Source organism: Camelus bactrianus, chromosome 2 (genome assembly GCF_048773025.1).
Source record: "Camelus bactrianus isolate YW-2024 breed Bactrian camel chromosome 2, ASM4877302v1, whole genome shotgun sequence".
Taxonomy (NCBI): domain Eukaryota; kingdom Metazoa; phylum Chordata; class Mammalia; order Artiodactyla; family Camelidae; genus Camelus; species Camelus bactrianus.
In genome coordinates, this window is record NC_133540.1 from 127316781 (window position 1) to 127335074 (window position 18294).

General features: G+C 37.3%; 1 long non-coding RNA gene across 1 annotated transcript in view; it reads left to right on the forward strand.

Annotated features, from left to right (window-relative positions):
- Window positions 1-12775, forward strand: part of LOC123613684 (uncharacterized) — an 84154-nt gene extending 71379 nt beyond the window's left edge. The window contains exon 3 of the long non-coding RNA XR_006721071.2: window positions 1680-12775. This is a non-coding gene — a long non-coding RNA (uncharacterized LOC123613684). The remainder of the gene's footprint in view (window positions 1-1679) is intronic.
- Window positions 12776-18294: the final 5519 nt, after the last annotated feature.

Genomic DNA, 18294 nt, shown 5'->3' on the forward strand with positions numbered 1-18294 from the left:
CCGCAGCAAGAAAAATCAGCTGAGAACTGTGTGAGAGGAACGATGATAGATGGAAAATAAAAATGTTTAGGAAAAGGCCTGTGCTATTAAAAGAAAGTCAAAACCAAATGGGGCAATTATAGAGAAGAAGTTACAAATGCCTTAGAAATCTTCAAGGAAAACAATTTCTGCCCTCTGCAGGGACCTTCCAGTGCACCCTCAGTAAAGCATCATTAAACCTGCATGGGCCTAATGAGGTAACTCAACACCTCCAGTTATTAAGCAAACAAAAGCTCTGCTCTTGTTCCCCAGAGAGCTCTCCAACCCACATACCTGCCTTGAGTTCAAATTAAGGAATTCAATATTCTGACTTTTTGCACCAGCCTTTGGTCATATCTTTAATTTACATACTCAGGGACAGAAGAGGCAAGACAGGGGTAGGTTAACAAATTTATTTCTCTCATCAGCATCAACCAACTGATACTTCTTTTCTAAAGGAGGATACGAACTAGAAACATACCTCATTGTTCAAAAGACCTGAGGGATAAAAGACATAGTAAAAAATAATAAGAAAAAAAGACCAGAGAGGAAAAGACAAAAGTACATTGGTGCCTCTCAGATTATAGGTTTGTTTTTTTTTTCTCCATCATTCATTGTTTTTTTCCTACATATTTTGGTAACATGAAAATACATTATTTTTTAAAAATCTCCAAAAAATGTTTTCAGTAGGCAACCAAACCATGCACACCTGGCCATTTGGATCCTAAATTGATGACACTGATGTGTGAAGAATTATTCTTGGCCTCCCTATAATGAACAAGAAACAAAAGACAAGGGCACCAATGATCTTTACCCTTAAGTTGGGAGTTTATGTAATGTCCTAGCCTCATGATGTAAATTCAGTGGAATTAAAGGTGAGAATTTCTAGATACAGTGCATCCAGCCACATGCCCTGTCTTTCCCTACTCCCTTCTTCTACCTCAGAATATACAAACTACTTCTCCTTGTCAGGATTGCAGATGGCTCTCAGGACTGGAAGTCCTCTATTACACAGCTACTCCTTGAGCCCAACCCAGAAAAAAACATAACTGCTTCTCTGTCTGTCCAAATGCATAAAGTGAAAGTCTTCTCAAAATAACCAAACAGAAGAAGCTACCAATTTAAATTCTACCCCCATGAACCATTTACTTTGGTCATTTTTTTCCCCTTTTTAAATTCACTTTTTGTAGTTGTTCTAAACATCTTTGGTGGACCACACTTGCCCTGCAAATTTCAAGTTAGCCTTTGGCTCTATGTGTAAGCCAATCCTGTACATTCTAAGTGGAGTTACAGATGGAAAGTCACAAAAATAAAAACTATTACCTTGAGACAAGGGGGCACTTAAAAAGCCCTTAACTTGAAAGTTTTGCTTCTGCCCAAACATTTAGTCAAGACATACATGCTGGGAAGACAGCCTTCCAGAGAGCATGACTTAGCGGATGGAGACTGAGGCCACGCTGGTGAGCTGCAACCAGTTCATACTGGCTCACCATGCGGGAAGCCAGCTCACACCAGCTAGCAAGAACCATACCCTAGGAGAACAGATTCTCGATGCTAGCTTAACTTTAGCCATGGCACAGGGGCTGGATACTGACACCACAGAAATCAGCAAATGCTACAAATTGGAGTGTTTTGTTTTGTTTCATATTGTTTTGTTTCAGAGAGGCAGCTTCTGGCACAGCATCAGCTGCGGTCCTGAGAAAGTCACTGCTTTAAAGGGGTACCTGGCTCTTAGAGGCTTGAAGAGAAAAGCATCTTCCTTCTGTGATTTCTCAGGGAAGTGCCAGCAAGAAAGAGAGATCCATCCCTGCGACTGTCTTCCTTTCTGTGAAGAGTTCTGGCCAGTTACCTCCTGTTCACCTTTGTGTGGTGCATAATCTTCAAAGTCGTTCAAAAATAAATAAAATGAAAAAAAAAACCCCAAAAACAAAACAAAACAAAAAGAGCCCTTTAGTTACCTAAACAACATTGCTTTTTACACCTTTATTGTTATAAACCCAGCCTGTCTGGTTCTGGAATCATTCTGTGAATACACCAGCTTAAATTTCCCTCTTCTGCTTTACCCTCAGGCCATAGCTTTCACTCTTTTCCAAAATAAGCTTTCCCAAACTGGTTTCCTCTTCTGCCTCCACTTCCTCATCTTCCATCACTTCTCACTCCCTTGCTGCCATCCGCCTGCTGTCTCCTCAGCCAAAGTGCTTTAGTTTCAGTCAAGAAGGGCTGTCTCTCCCTCAGGCTCCTGGCTGTTCTGCATCCTCCCTCCACTCTCTGTGGAGAATGTGCCCCATCAGTAGGGCCATGTCCCTAAATCTCCCCTCTTGGCTTCCACAGCTATTCCAAATTGTGGTTCTCAGCCTTTATTTCTGATTAGTCTTCTATCTTTTCTTGCTTGGATGGTTTTCTTATCATGGTCCCCAGATTTAGAGCTTCTCAGGAGTCTGGGGTGGGCACCTGCCATTAGGTCCATGCAGGTTTTGGAACATTTCTTACATTCATTGATACTTTATATTACTGTTATATATTCAAATATGGTATTTCCTCTAGTAGAATATAGATGTCTTAATTGCAAAAAGCAGGCCTTATTGAACTCTGGATTCTTTTCAGATCCATTTCAAGTAATAAGTTGTACAAAGAACACAGACTTCCACAGCCAGATCTTCTCAATACCCTAAGGTTTCCAATATTAAAGAGAAGAGTGGTTCTCAAGCAAGGGTGATTGCCCTTCAGGGAACATTTGACAAATCTGGAGCTTTTAAAAAAATTTTATCGCTAGGGAGGGCATGCTTCAGGCTACTAGGGGTTAGAGGCCATGGATATTGCTAACTACCCTACAGCATAGAGAGCAATCCCCACCAAAAAAGAATTATATGGCCCAAAATGAACAGCGCTGAGGTTGAGAAACTCTGACTTACAGTGACTATCTTATTGCAACCTCCCACAGCAGTTCCAAAGTTAATGGGAATAAGAGTTGAGTTGTGGCTAAGTGGTACTTAAACAGTTGCATTTTGTCAATCTCTAGTCACACTTGCTTAACCACTTAATGACTGAAAGTCATAAGGTTTGCTGTCCCCATCTACTCATCTCAACCTAGCAACAGGCGGGTCCCATACTGGCTTTCTCTAAGGTCTTTGTTCTGACCCTCTGTCCTCACCGAGTCCACAACAGGGCCCCTCACTTTCAGTTCTTGGATATGTCTCTAAAGCACAATTAACAGCCATAGCATCAAGACTATCTGTGCGTGAGTGGGAATCTGTATCTTTAACAAGCATGTCACATATTCAAAAGCATGTCATGCCCATGTTTGACAATCATTAGTTTTGGGAAACTGTAAGTTAGTGGCTAGAAGCTAAGAGACCCTAGGTTGAATGGCAGTTATGCTCCTGACAACTTGAGTCTTTGCTAATTCTCACTCAGTTTTCTGGTCTGTAAAATAGGGATATTAATAAAACACACCTCATGGGGTTGTGAAAACTAAATGAAATAAGGCAAGCAAAGTGTTTAGCAGCTAATAATCACTTATCAAATATGAGGTGATGTTAGTAAAACAACTTCAGATGCTTTATGGTTCAGAAAAAGAGACAGAAACCAGGAGGCTCTTCTAATATTAGGAGATTATGGACTGTCATCAAATTAATAACCTTTCTATAAGTACTCCATCAGTCCTTCCTGTGTTGAATTGAACTGAACTGATTTTGGTAGGTTGTACCTTTATCCCATCATTTGTAACCAAGCAACAATTCAAATAGAACAATACAGTGTTTGAAAGGAATAATTCATGGGGCTTTAAAGCAGTGAGGAAAGGAAATAGGAGAATACGGTACATAGGATACAAGATGCATTGCTGGGAGGCACGTCTTGGATATCTTCTATTTCTACATTAGCTTGTGTCTCAAGAGTCCAAAGCATCTCGCTAATCTGATGACTCTCCATAACATCCTGGTATTATCATTTCAATTTTTTGAAACCTGAGCAAACTGAACTGCAGAAAAATTGAGTGAATTGCTCAAGGTCACACAGAAGTCAAGCCCAGAATAGAACTGATGTCTGCTGGTTTCCCGTTCAGCCATGACCCTTCCCAGTACACCTTGTTTGAAGCAGTCTGGTGAGGGTGGCTAATGGATTTGATATTCTTGAACCATTAATATTTTTTCCAACTAATGTTCTTGGCAGACTTGTTTATTTTCCAGAGTGAGAGATATTTCTGAAAACAGAGTCTGTGAACAAATTTGATTATCAATCTAAAAGAACAGTAGTTGAAAAACAGTCAATGAATTTTAACCTAAAAAGGTGGCTTTGAGGACCATAATCAAAGAGGAATGTTTCAAATCAATATCAAGAATCTTGAAAAATGGGAAGATTGAATGAAAAATATTGAATATCAAGGTAAGAGTTTTGCAAGGGATTGAAAACCCTGGATTTAGAGTAAGAGCAAGGCCTTTAGCAATGAGCTTGAATTCCTGCCAAGTAATGCAGTGCACCTTGGCATCCTTCCCTGACCTCACAATCCTGGGCATTGGCTTATATCTCATGCTGCAGCCAACTCATTTCCTCTAGCCCAATCGATGTCTTTCTAATAGCTGAGCATCCTGCTCTGAATCACTTGCAAACCACTAATATACACTTGCACTGTTTATTTTCTGACTAGAGACAGAGAAGAGCAAGGTCAGTTGATTCTTTCAATGATTGCTCTTAAAATAAAAACTTTCACTGTAGTCGTTTGAACTTTTGAAAACCAATGCCCAACATACAGCCACTTTAGCAAATCTGGTTACTCATGATTCCATAGTTTTTCTATAACTTGATTATCTTTACCTATGTCTATCTGTATCTTATATATAAATGCATCAGAATTATTTAATGGCTTTGTGCTCCTATATCTGACAAATACAGTGGCTTGTGCTTCATACACACTCAATTAACATTGTGGAAGAAGAATTTTAAAAATACATAAAGTTAATGAATGGTCCCTTTATAATTAGGAGCTTATTTTCATGCCAGATAGAACCCTCCTATTATAAGAATAAGCATATATTGATCATGTGATGGTGAGGAAAAAGGTGTCACTGGCATGTCCAGGAGCTGTAGAAGATTGGATGGGCTCGTAAATTAGGCAGAGAGCATAGTCTTGATGTTACACGATAGTATGAGCAAGGGAATGGAGAGCGGTCCAGCCGCAAGATGAAACTCCTTGTGTGAAATTATTGCAGTCAGTAAATTTGCTCCCCACATTCTCCTTGGCAGCCAGCGTTCTCACAAGCAGTTTCATCACCACCACCACCACCACCACCACCACCACCATCATCATCATTCTTATCATCTTATGCTTGAAAGTCAAAGAGAACCCATCAAAGTCAGGAAACTGGAGCATAGATAGATTATTAATTATTATCATTAGGCCCCCCCATGCTCTTTTGGTGTTTATATGAGATCATTTTTACACCAACTGAGATAAGATTGCTTACTTTATCAAGAGTAGTTGAAAAATTATAAAATACGTGTAGAGAATTTAGTTTCAGTGGTCCACATCCAGGCTCACTTAATCATCATATACTCATTTGAACTTGACAGATCAACAGACACAGACTGAGGCCAGAATAAACTTTGCTGACCGACTATCAAGGAAGTAGAAAAGGGTACAGTAAAACCTAGTTTATCATCTCTCTGTTTTAAAGTCTATGTTATCTTTACAGTCGTTCTGTTCAAAAGGAAGATGCTTTTTTCTAGATACTGGTCCCTTTGGAAAAGTGACCAGAATAATTCAAGATTTTTTCCTCAAACTCCAAGTTCTACTTCAGATGTTAGTTGCTAGTTGCTAAGGGAACCATTATAGGCCAATTTTCATTAAAACCATCTCTGAAACAAGACATTTGATGAAAGGGAAATTATTCTTTCACCTTTTAAAGGCAAATGCTTGGGCTAACCCTTTATCTGGTGGAAAAAAAGCCCATTCATGTTCAGGCTCCTTTTCCTTTTCTCCTAATTTCTCGGGAAAATAGTGCAGGACAAAAGTTTTATTAAAAGTCATGGAAAAGAGAAGACTGCATGTATGGATGAATCTTGAAGTCAGATTGAACCCATAGACCTGTGAACAGCTGTGATTTAAGGAAATTGTATTTAAACTTGAAAAATGGCTTTTATCCTTCTGCCATTTTAAAAATGGGAGTATAATTCTATATAATTTATATAGAATGAAGCACAGATTTTATGTACATTTTGATGGGTTCTGACAAATATATACATTTGTACAAACACTACCCCAAACAATGATGCCAAGCATTTTTATCATTCCAGAAAGTTCCCTCTTAGTATCACATCCCTGTCAGTTCTCATCCCTAAAGACAATTACGGCTCTGACACCTGTCACCATAATTTAGTTTCTCTAAATAATAATTTAGTTCTCTTCTAGAACTTTATATAGATGAAATAATATAACACATCATTTTATTTTATGGTCTTTTTGTACCAAGTATAAGGTTTTTGAGATTCATCCATGCTATTTTTATTTATCAGTAGTTTGTTAGTTTTTCGTGACTGAGAAGTATTCCACTGCATGAAGATGCTACACTTCTGTATCCATTAACCTGTTGGTGAATGTTTACTTTGTGTTTCACTGCTATGAATAAAGTTATTATGAATGTGTGCTTACATATCTGTTTGTGAGCATGTATTTTAACTTTAATTCTAGGATTGCCAGTCACAGATTTGACTTGATGACTCTCTTTAGAAGACGTTAGAGTGGGAGAGCAGATTTTCCTGAGCAGAAAGGCCTTTTATGTACCTCTGTTCCTTAGGTCATCTCAGCCCAGCGTTTTGAATCAAACCCCCAAGCTCCCACCACCCATCCCCAGCCTTCAATACCTGCAGAAGGTATACCTCATAATCCATATCTCCTGGGATACCACAGCCAGACAGAGTAATAGTCAATGCCCCTTCCTCATTCCCACTCTTGTTTAAATAATTAGGACCTCGTTTTAACACTTCAACACTCTGTAGCTACTGAGGAGGTACACAATAGCTCCTTTTTAAACTGAATGTCTCTTTCTAGACTGAAAAGAAGCCTAGGGTTTTCTGAGCATAGCCATGACTCAATTTATTGTGCTTTGCTTTATTGTGTTTTGCACATGTTGCAGTTTTAACTAACTGAAAGTTTGTGGCAACCCTGCTTCAAATTGGAGTGGTCCAGTGTCCAACAACATTTTCTCATTTCATGTTTCTGTGTCACATTTTGGTAATGCTCAAAATATTTCAAGCTTTTTCATTATTACTATCTTTGCTATGGTGAACTGTGATCAGTGATCTTTGATGTTATTATTGTAACCAGTCCATGAAAGACAGCTAACCAAATCTACAAATGTTGTGTGTGTTCTTACTGCTCCATGTACCCACCATTCCCTCATCTTTCTCCCTCTCCTGGGGCCCCCCTATTCTCTGGGACACAACAATTCTGAAATTATGCCAATTAATAACCCTACCATGGCCTTTAAGTGTTCACCATATGGAATAGTCCCAAATCTCTCACTTTAAATTAAAAACTAGAAAGGATTGAGTGTAGTGAAGAAGGCACGTGGAAAGCTGAGCTAGGCCAAAAGCTGCACCAAACAGCCAAACTGTGATTGCACAGGAAGAGTTCTTGAGAAAAAAAAAAAAAAAAGAAGAAAAAAATGAAACTGCCTTATTGCTGATCTGGAGAAAGTTTTAGTGATCTGGGTAGATGATCAAACCACCCACAGCACTCTCTTAAGCTAAAGCCTAATTCAGAGCAAGGCCCTAAGTCTCTTCAATTCTGTGAAGGCTGAGAGAGGTGAGGAAGCTGCAGAGAAACAGCCTGAAGCTAGCAGAGGCTGGGTCATATGGTTTAAGGAAATGAGCCATCTTCATAACATAAAAGCGCAAGGTGAAGTAGCAAGTGGTGATGGAGAAGTTGCAGCAGGTCATCCAGAAGATCTAGTTAAGACAATGAAGGTGGCTACACTAAAGAACAGACAGTTTTGTTCAGTGTAGACAAAACAGCCTTATGCTGAAGGAGGATAACATCTAAAATGTCATAGCTAGAGAGGAGAAGCCAGTGCCAGGCTTCAGTGCTTCAAAGGACGGTCTGGGGCTAATGCAGTTGATGATTTTAAGTTGAAGTCAGTAATCATTTTCCATTCCAAAAATCCTAGGCTCCTTAAGAAGTATGCTAAATCTTCTCTGCCTGTGCTCTATAAATGGAACAGCAAAGCCCAGACAACAACACATTTGTTTACAACATGGTTTACTAAATATTTGAAGCCTGCCGTTGATTCCTACTGCTCAGACCAAAAAAAAAAAAAAAAAAAGAAAAGAAAGAAAAGATTCCTTTCAAAATATGACTGCTCACAGGTAATGTACCTGGTCACACAAGAGCTCTGATGGAGACGTACAAAGATATCGATATTGTTTTCATGCTTCCTCACACAACCACCATTCTGCAGCCATGGATCATGTCTTATTATTTAAGAACTACATTTTGTCAGACTGTAGTGCCCATAGATAGCGATTCCTCCAATGGCTCTGGGCAAAGTAAATTGAAAACCTCTGGAAAGGATTCACCATTCTATTTGCCATAAAGAACATTCATAGTTCATAGGAAGAATTCAGACTACCAACTTTGGCAGGATTTTGGAAAAAAATTGATTCCAGCCATCGTGAATGACTTGGAGTGTTTCAAGACCTCAGTGGTGGAAGTAACTGTAGGTGTGATGGAAACAGCAAGAGAACTAGAATTAGAAGTGGAGCTTAGCGATATGACTGGATTGCTGCCATATCACGATAAAATTTGAATGAATGAGGAGTTGCTTCTTATGGGTATGCAAAGAAAGTGCTTTCTTAAGTGGAATTTATTTCTGGTGAAGATGCTGTGAAGATTGTTGAAATGACAACAAAAGATTTAGAATATCACATAAACTTAGTTAATAAAGCAGCACCAGAATTTGAGAGGATTGACACCAATTTTAAAAGAAGTTCTACTGTGGGTAAAATGCTGTCAAACAGCATTGAGAAATCATTTGTGAAAGGAAAAGTCAATCAATAGGGCAAACTTCATGGTTGTCTTATTGTAAGAAATCACCACAGTCACACCAGCCTTTCAGAAACCACCATCCTGATCAGTCAGCACCATCAACTTCAAGGCAAGACCCTCCACCAGCAAAAAGATTACAACGTGCCAAAGGCTCAGATGATGGTTAGCATATTTTAGCAATAAAGTATTTTTATTATCGTATTTTAGACATAATGCTATTATATACTTAATAGACTACAGTGTAGTGTAAGAATAACTTTTGTATGCACTGGAAACCAAAAAAAAATTTTGTATGACTCACTTTATTTTGACATTTGCTTAATTTTGGTGGTCTGGGACCAAACCCACAGTATCCCTGAGGCTAATTGCTTCAGAAGCTCACTTGGCTATCCCAGATGCTCCCTTGGCTAGTGGCTTTGAATCCCATTAATTACCACTTTGCAAATATTTTGCACTCCTTTAGTGAAAGGAATCCAGGTTTCACATTCTGAGTGCCTCCCTGTATTTTCTGAGCTGTAGAAAGGGATATGTTAATGAGATCATATTTAAAATTCACCCCAGTGGAGCCTGAAGATCCTTGCTGTGAAAGATGTACTGAGATGTTTGCTATAATCCACACTAAGTCCTTTCTTAAGACTTAAGGACTTTGTTACAGTGAGGGATGCTTTATTTGAGGAAGATGGTCTGGCTGTGGGATCACTGGAGAATTAGTTTTGGCCCCGGGGGGTAGTAGGCATGTTATTAGAGCTTTGATGCTGGCACACAGAGTTATGCCTGAAGCTCTCACACATTTCTCTTGCTTCTAGGGGAGCCACATCTCTAGCTGATTCAATCCCATCAGCTGCTTCTTTTTGTTTTTCTCTCGAGATGAGCTGGTGTGCAGATAACACCATTTAAACACACTTGACAGTTTAAATTCCTCCTGGGTTTTTGTTTTCGGTCCTAGTGTTATAAAATTTGCCAACCGCATTATGGACTTTGTTCATCAAGTTGGTAGAGCGTGCTGTACCTATTTTATAGATGGTAAGAATGAAACTGATTAAGTGGCTTGTCACGTTGCGTAATAAATTATGCTGCTTAAAGCATTACCAGCTTTACACCAGTCTGGGTGGAGGCACCAACTTGTCTCTGTTCTGAGAGAAATCACTAGAGCAATTCGAATCTCTTAAGTGGAATACAAGTGGATGCTCATTGATACGTGCGGCTGGCACTGAGACAGGGCTCAGTACATTTGCGAACGAGAGAAGGAGCCTCCTGAAAAGAAAAGGGTCTAGATTCCGACCTCTTTCTCTTTTAAGGGCCACTATCTAAGAGCATCTCTGATGAATGATGATGGTCAGAATCCAAAGTTGCTAGTGATAAAAAACACCAAAGAACACCAAGGGGAAATTATCATGGAGAGAAGCAGTTAAACAAGTAATCTGAAAACACCACCAACTAAACTGGTAATACCTGACAGGAATATACTGCAAATCACATATGTAATTCTAATTTTCTAGCTGCCACATTTTAAAAAAGTAGGAAGAAACATGTGCTTAATTTTAATACTATATCTTATTCAACATAATATACTACAAATATTATCATCTCAATAAATAAATAATATAAAAATTATTGATCGGATATTTTTATATTCATTTTTATTTGTTAAATCTTGAAATCAAGTCTGTATTTTCTTTTTTTATTGATGTATAGTTGATTTACAATATGGTGTTACTTTTAGGTGTACAGGAAAGTGATTCAGTTATATATATATTTTTTCAGATTGTTTTCCATTAAGGATTATTACATCATATTGACTATAGTTTCCTGTGCTATACTATAAATATTTGTTGCTTATCTATTTTATGTATAGTATATTGCATCTGTTAATCCCATACTCCTAATTTACCCCTCCCCAACTTCCTTTCCCCTTTAGTAACCATGAGTTTGTTTTCCATGTCTTTGAGTCTGTTTCTGTTTTGTATACAGATTTATTTGTTTTATTTTTTAGAGTCCACAAATGAGTAATATAATATGATACTTGTTTTTCTCTGTCTGATTTATTTCACTTAGTACGATATTCTCTGGAACCATCCATGTGGTGCAAATGGCAATATTTCTTTTTTGGGGGGATGAGTAATATTCCATTGTGTATATACCACATCTTAAATCAATCATCTGATGGGCACTTGGGTTGTTTCAATGTCTTTTCTTTTGTAAATAGTGCTGCTATATTTGAACATTTTTTTGAATTAGAATTTTCATCTTTTAAGATATATGCCCAGGAATAGGATTGCTGGATCATATGGTAGCTCTATTTTTAGTTTTTTAAGGAAACTCCATACTGTTTCCCATAGTGGCTGCACCAATTTACATTCTCACCAACAGTGTGGGAGGGATGTATTTTCTGTAAGTGCACCTCTGTTTGGACTAGCTACATTTCAAGTGCTCTAGTTCACAGGTGGCCACCACATTGGATAGGTCATGAAAGAAAAGAAATGCCGTCTAAGCAGCTACTGCCATGCTTTAGAACCACGAGCATGTGAGTGCAAGCTAGAGAGCCACAACCATGAAATGCTGCTGGTTCTTCCTCAGGGACACAAAGAGTAGTGAGGCACCGGGGAGCAGCAAAAGAATCACAACACCATGTGCTGGGCCACAGAAGGACTGATCATTTTGCTTTATTCTCTCTCTCTGTTGTATGGAGATACAGTTAATCCCATGCTTCTTGGCCAGTTGGTGTAGGAGGAAGAAGAAGAATTCAGGAGAGAATTTGAACTTGTGGCAAACTAAAGCAAAGGAGACTTCAGCCAAGAGCCTGAAGAACAAGAGAAATATAATATATTTTGTCTGGAAACCTGTGAAGTGGGTCTGATCAGTCACAATTATTTAGTGGTGTGTCAGCCTTTCCCTCCTAATACCTCATGAGCACCTTGAGGGGAGGAATTAGGGTTTACCCTTTTCTAATAGTCCCTGAGCCTTACGCAGCAGAACAATTGAGTAAGCAGGGTAAACGTGGTCTTCTTCAGTCTCTTCCCAGCGTCTGAAAAGGAATCAGCACAGAGTGGTATATGTGTAAAAAAGATAAAAAAGCTGGTAAAAGCCTGGACAGGAGGACCTGTGCTTTCTCCCTCTCCAAAGGCAGCTCTCCTCCTTACAAAACGGGCATAACCAGAAACCTTATTCTGCACATGTCTCAAGCAAATTTCGGTGGGTGTTGCCATCTTTATCTTCCTTACTAAATCAGTGAGAAGAAAAAATACAAGAAAAATAGTAGGAATAAAAAATGTTACATTTGCATAGTGTTTTAAATTATATCAAAGCGTTTCATATGCAAATCTCATTTAAATTTACACATTTTACTTGATTCAGAAAGGGTAATTCACTTGTTTCAGTCAAGTCACTAACAAGTCATTCAACTGGAAATTGAACCTGAAGTGTCTGACTCCAAATCCAGCTCTGCTTCCATCCTCCTGCCCATCCAGATGCAGGACTGGACTCCAGATGCAGAACCACACTGTGCTGACAATAAAACGCCCTAGACAAATGCATGATATTCCCATCATGTCGTTATCAGGAGGGGCCCTGACTAAGAAAATGTCATCATTATTTGAAACTGCCTTTGACCTATCTTTACATATATTAAATACGACTATTGACCCACTAAAACCCAGAGTGGTTCTAAATAAAGATTTTCATTTTCCAAGTTGTACCATGACAGTTTGTCTTCCAGAATAAAATGACTTCTTTGGAAGCAGGGGAGAATTGATTTCTTAAATCTGACCCAGGCGTCAGATTGGTGTGCTTTATTGTGTGAGTCTAACTGAACGTTTTCTTAGCAGGATCTCCTGCTACTAAAGCAAGTGGATTTTACACAATTTATTTATCAAAGCAATGGGGGGAAATAGGCAAGACCACACACATGGCTTAGAAAACAATGTAAATACATTTTTGTTCAGTAAACAATTAAGAAAGGAAAATAATTTCCTCCCAAGCCAACAGAAAGTAGAAAAAGATAAACATTTGTTCTTGCCAAATTCAGTCTGAATTATTTATTACCTGCTACAGATTAAGGTATGCTAATAATATTGTAAGAAGCAGCAAAATTCTGATACTTTCTCAAGAAATTGTAAATATCAGTAAATTATCACACATCAGCCATGGCAAGGAGTGAGTTGTGACCTTTATTATACTTCCCAAATTTCTGCATTTGGAGGAAAAAAATCTTAACACTTCTCAATATACTGTTGAAAAAAGATACGTAGAGTCAAAGCCCAAAGATCTGGCATCATCTTAGCAAATCACTGAAACTTTCTGAGCTCCCTTCCCTCATTGCTAAGCAGGTAATGTCTACTTCATAGTGTGGCAATGAGAATGAAGTGAGCTTACAGAAGTGAATGTCCAAGTGCAATACCTAATCCAGAGTAGAAACACCCACAGATAACTGATCCCTAGTGAAAACACACATTCATAAATAGCATTTTTCTTATTTAAATATGATTAAGAAATAGGTATTTAATGTCTGCTAACATGATATCATAACTGGTTCAACACTGTACTTGAAAGAATTTAACAGGAATACAGCAATCACTCATTTATTCTTTTACTCTCATAGGCATTAAATAAAGATTTAATTTATTACTCACTGTGTATGAGGTACTTTACTAGACCCTGAATATATACTAATCAGCAATGCAGACAATAAATCAGTCCCCCATAGTCTACAACCTATAGGCTACCATATGGGGGTGAGGGTAGGAGTGGTAAATGGTATACAAAAAGGGCCTTGGCTTCCTAAAACGAGAGTGATGATTTTAACATCCACTTTGAACAGCAAAGGTTGTTCTGTGGAAGGATGTTTAAGCCATCTCCAACACTCCAGCTGGCAGTTGCAGAGTACCAGGCTGAGCTACAGAGAGAACTACAGTGTCTGACAGCATTCACCTTCAACTAGCCCAGTAGGTAAGCTGCTGCTTTATGCGGCATGTTAAGGAGAAGCTACAGTTCACTGGCAATCAAATTATAAATATATAAATATATATATACTGAAACTGTTCTTCAAGTGTTAGTGAAAGGAAAGTCTAGTATCTCACTTTTATTAATAATAAAGACCGTAGCAAACAGCAGATGCCCCAAAACACAGTGATCAAGATAAATTCTGGACAAAGATGGATTTTTAAATAAATGGTGCTAGGAGAGTTGGGTAGCCATTTGAAAAAAAAAGTGAAAATTAGATTCATATCTCACACTATACACAAGAATCAACACTAAATGGCTTAAAATTTAAGTATAAAATATAAAACCATACATGTACTATATGAGTGAATTCCTCTTTAATTTCAGAGTAGGAAAGACTTGGTAATTATGACTTAAAATGTAGAGGCAATAAAGTCTGATAAAGCTGACTACAGAAAAATTTGTAAAAACTCATGACACAAAACACCATAAAAATCAAGAGAACTAAAAAATAGTGAGACAATATTTGTAATGTGTGCCATATACAAAGGCTTAAGATTCCTAATAAATAAGGAATTCTTAAAACTTCTGAGACAAAAAATGGTGGAAAAACAGAAAAAAAATATAAACAGATAACTCACAAAAACATATACATATAATAGCCCTCAAACATATAAAAATATTCAAATTAACTCATAATTAAAGAAATACAAGTTATAACAACACTGGGGTATCATTTCTCACCTCTCAGATTGACAAAGATTTAAAAGTAGGAAAACAAAAGGTGCTGGGACAACTGGACATCCACATGCTAAAGATGAATCTAGACACAAACATTATGCCCTTCAAAAAAATTAACTCCAAACAGATCATAAACATAAGTGTAAAATGCAAAACTGTGAGGCTCTTAGAAGGTAATATAGGAGAAAGTCTACATGACCTTGGATATGCTGATGACTTTTTGGATACAACATCAAAGGCATGACCCATGAAAGAAATAATTGATAAGCTGAACTTTATTAAATTAAAAATGTCTGCTCTGTGAAAGACACTATAAAGAGAATGAGAAGACAAGCCACAGACTGGGAGGAAGTATTTGTAAAAGACATCTGATAAAGGATTGTCTTTCCTTTACACATAGAAATTAGAAAGTCTTTCCTACTCTGAAGTTAAAGAGGCGATCGCCCATATACTACTTGTATGCTTTCACTTTTTATATTTAGATTCTTAAATAAGAGAGAATTCTTAAATAAGAAATATAAAAAGAGTATACAAGGAACTCTTAAATAGGAAAAAAAAAAGCTCAATTTAAAAATGGGTGAGAGATTTGAACAGACACTATACCAGAGAAGACACAGAGATGGTAAATAAGTATATGAAAGATGTTCAGCATCATATGTTATTAGGGGATTTCAAATTGCAACAATGAGATGCCACTATACGCCTACTAAAACGGCTAAAATCCGAAACACTGACAACATCAAATGCTTGCAGATGAGGATGTGGGGCAATAGGAACTCTCATTCATTGCTGGAGGCAATGCAAAAAAACATGACCACTTTGAAAGACAGTTTTTAACAAAACTAAACATAGTCTTAACATACGATTCAGCAATCACATCTCTTGGTATTTAGCCAAAGGAATTGAAAACTAACATCCACGCAACAACCTGGACACAGATGTTTATAGTAGCTTCATTCATAATTGCCAAAACTTGGAAGCAACCAAGATGTCCTTTAGCAAGTGAATGGATAATAAAACTGTAACACATCCAGACAATGCACTATTACTCAGGGCTCAAAAGAAATGAGCTACTAAGCCATGAAAACACGTGGAGGAACATTAAACACATATTACTAAGTAAAAGAAGCCAATCTGAAAAAAACAAAACAAAACTGCATACTGTGTGATTCAAACTAAATGACTTTCTGAAAAAGGCCAAACTATGGAGACAGTAAAAGGACCAGTGGTTGCCAGGGTTTAGGGAAGAGGGAGGGATGAATAGGCAGAGTGTGGAGAATTTATAGGGCTGTGAATCTATCCTATGTGATAGTATAATGGTAGATACATGTCATTAAGCATTTGTCAAAACCCATACAAGCACAACACCAAGGGTAAACTCCAGTGAAAACCACGGACTTTGGTTGATTACGATGTGTCAAGGAAGGTTCATTAGTTGTAACAAGTGTACCACTCTGGTGGAGGATGCTGATAGCGAGGGAGGCTGTGTATATATGGGGCAGGGAATATATGGAAACTCTCTACTTGCCACTCAGTTTTTCTGTGAACCTAAAACTACCCTAAAACGTAAGTTCTATTTACCATATAAAGTAGGATAGCATATCCTGTTAGCATACCTGTGAGGTAACACATTCTCTTCAAACATTACTGGCCGACACAGAAACCAACACAACCCATCTGGAGGGGAGTTTATTAAGACCCAACAAAACTACCATTCACTCATCTTTTGACCCCACAATTCCACTCCCAGGAATTGACAGAATGAAGCACATAGATGTGCAAGGGTATTCACTGCAGCACTGTTTGTTATTACAAAATATTAGAAATGACCTAAATACTTACAAAGAAGAATTATTGACAAAAAATATACATCTACACACTGGAATAATATGTAGTTATAACAAAAATAAAGGAAGATCTTTTCAACAAATTTGATTTTCAGAATATACTGTCAAGTGAAAAGTACAAAAGTTTGTCTACAGTAAGCTACCCTTTATGTAAGAAAAAAGAGGACATAAGAAAATGCACACATACACACACACAAACACAATTTTGCAAAAGATATACAGGAAGGATAAATCAAAAACTAAAGAGACTGGTTCCATGCAGAGGATAGATAGGAAAAGGCTGAACAGCATGGAACAGAAATAGGTAGTAGGGATAAGGAGAAGGGGACAGCTCTTGGTATAGCTCCAACTCTTAGAATCACAGGAATATGTAACAAACACCCAAAATAAATAATTAAAATCAACCAGAATGCAAAGAATCCAAAGTGGAATAGAAACAATATCAAATGAACTTAATTGCATTACAACAAATAAAAAAAAAATGAAGAGTTTGAGAAAGCAAAGAACTAGCCTAAAAAACTTTGAAAAACTGAAATTTGGATGATATACTTAGTAAAGTGAAAGACAATAAGAACTCTACACAAATACTGCAATTTAGTTAGTAAATTTGTTTCTCACAGGGATACAGGTTAGCAGTTTTGAAACTGCTTTATATGTGTAATAGGACTATAAGAATTATATCTTGTATACAATAAGAACCAGATTTCTTTCAGTCATAGAATGAAGGGTCGGGTACATGGTACTTCTTTGTATTATTTTTGTAATTTTCTATGAATCTGTAATTATTTCCAAAAAGTAAAAATAAAAATGACAAAGGCAGCAAGGTGCTCTAAGGACAGGTTGTAATGTTCATTCTGATTAGTCCAAGGGGTTCCAAATTATTTATAACAAGTCATGCTTGCTTCTGTGTGTGTTGAGGGTGTGTATACACACTTGCAAATATGCATAAGTAGATATAAATAGAAAGATGATAATTTCAAAAGAGATTTTTTCCTGTAGCTTATTTTTCTACCATGAACATATGTTATTTTTAATAAGAAAAAAGAGAAGAATTTTTAAGAATGCTAGAGAAGAATTTAGGAATTATTTCTCTACACTGGAATTTGACACAACATTGTAAAATGACTGTAACTCAATAAAAAAATGTTTTAAAAAATGTCCAACTTAAACAATTCACAGCTGGGGAACCTGAGTCCCAGAGGGATCAAGTGTCTTGGTCCAAGTTCCCCCAGTGACCCCAGGGTAGGCACAAAGCCAGGACCCCTGCCATCTGTTCATCTCTTGGGATTGTCTGTCATTCTAATTCTAAATTCCGTATGTCTGTATTTCTGGAGGAAATGTGAATGTCAGAGCCAAAGAAATATTCACAAAATGAAAAATAGAGATATAGTTAATATTTCAGAAAGAAATTCGATTGCTGAAGAAAAAAAAAAGTTGGCAAACAGGTTACCTCTGCCAATGAAATTACAGCTGTATTGTTCAAAATGCCATTTCCCTAACTGATGGATGTTTTTTCTACATAAAGTAAGTAGTAATTGTAAATGACACAGGAATGCAAAAGTCTTTTAAAAGCCTCCAATATACCTTTATTTACAACATAGGACTTTTTTTTTCCCTAAAATGTAAGTTCTAAAATGATCTTAAATATCAATTTCTAAAATTAAATAGAAAAATAAAAGGCTATTCTTTCACTGAGGTCTTCAAGTTGGA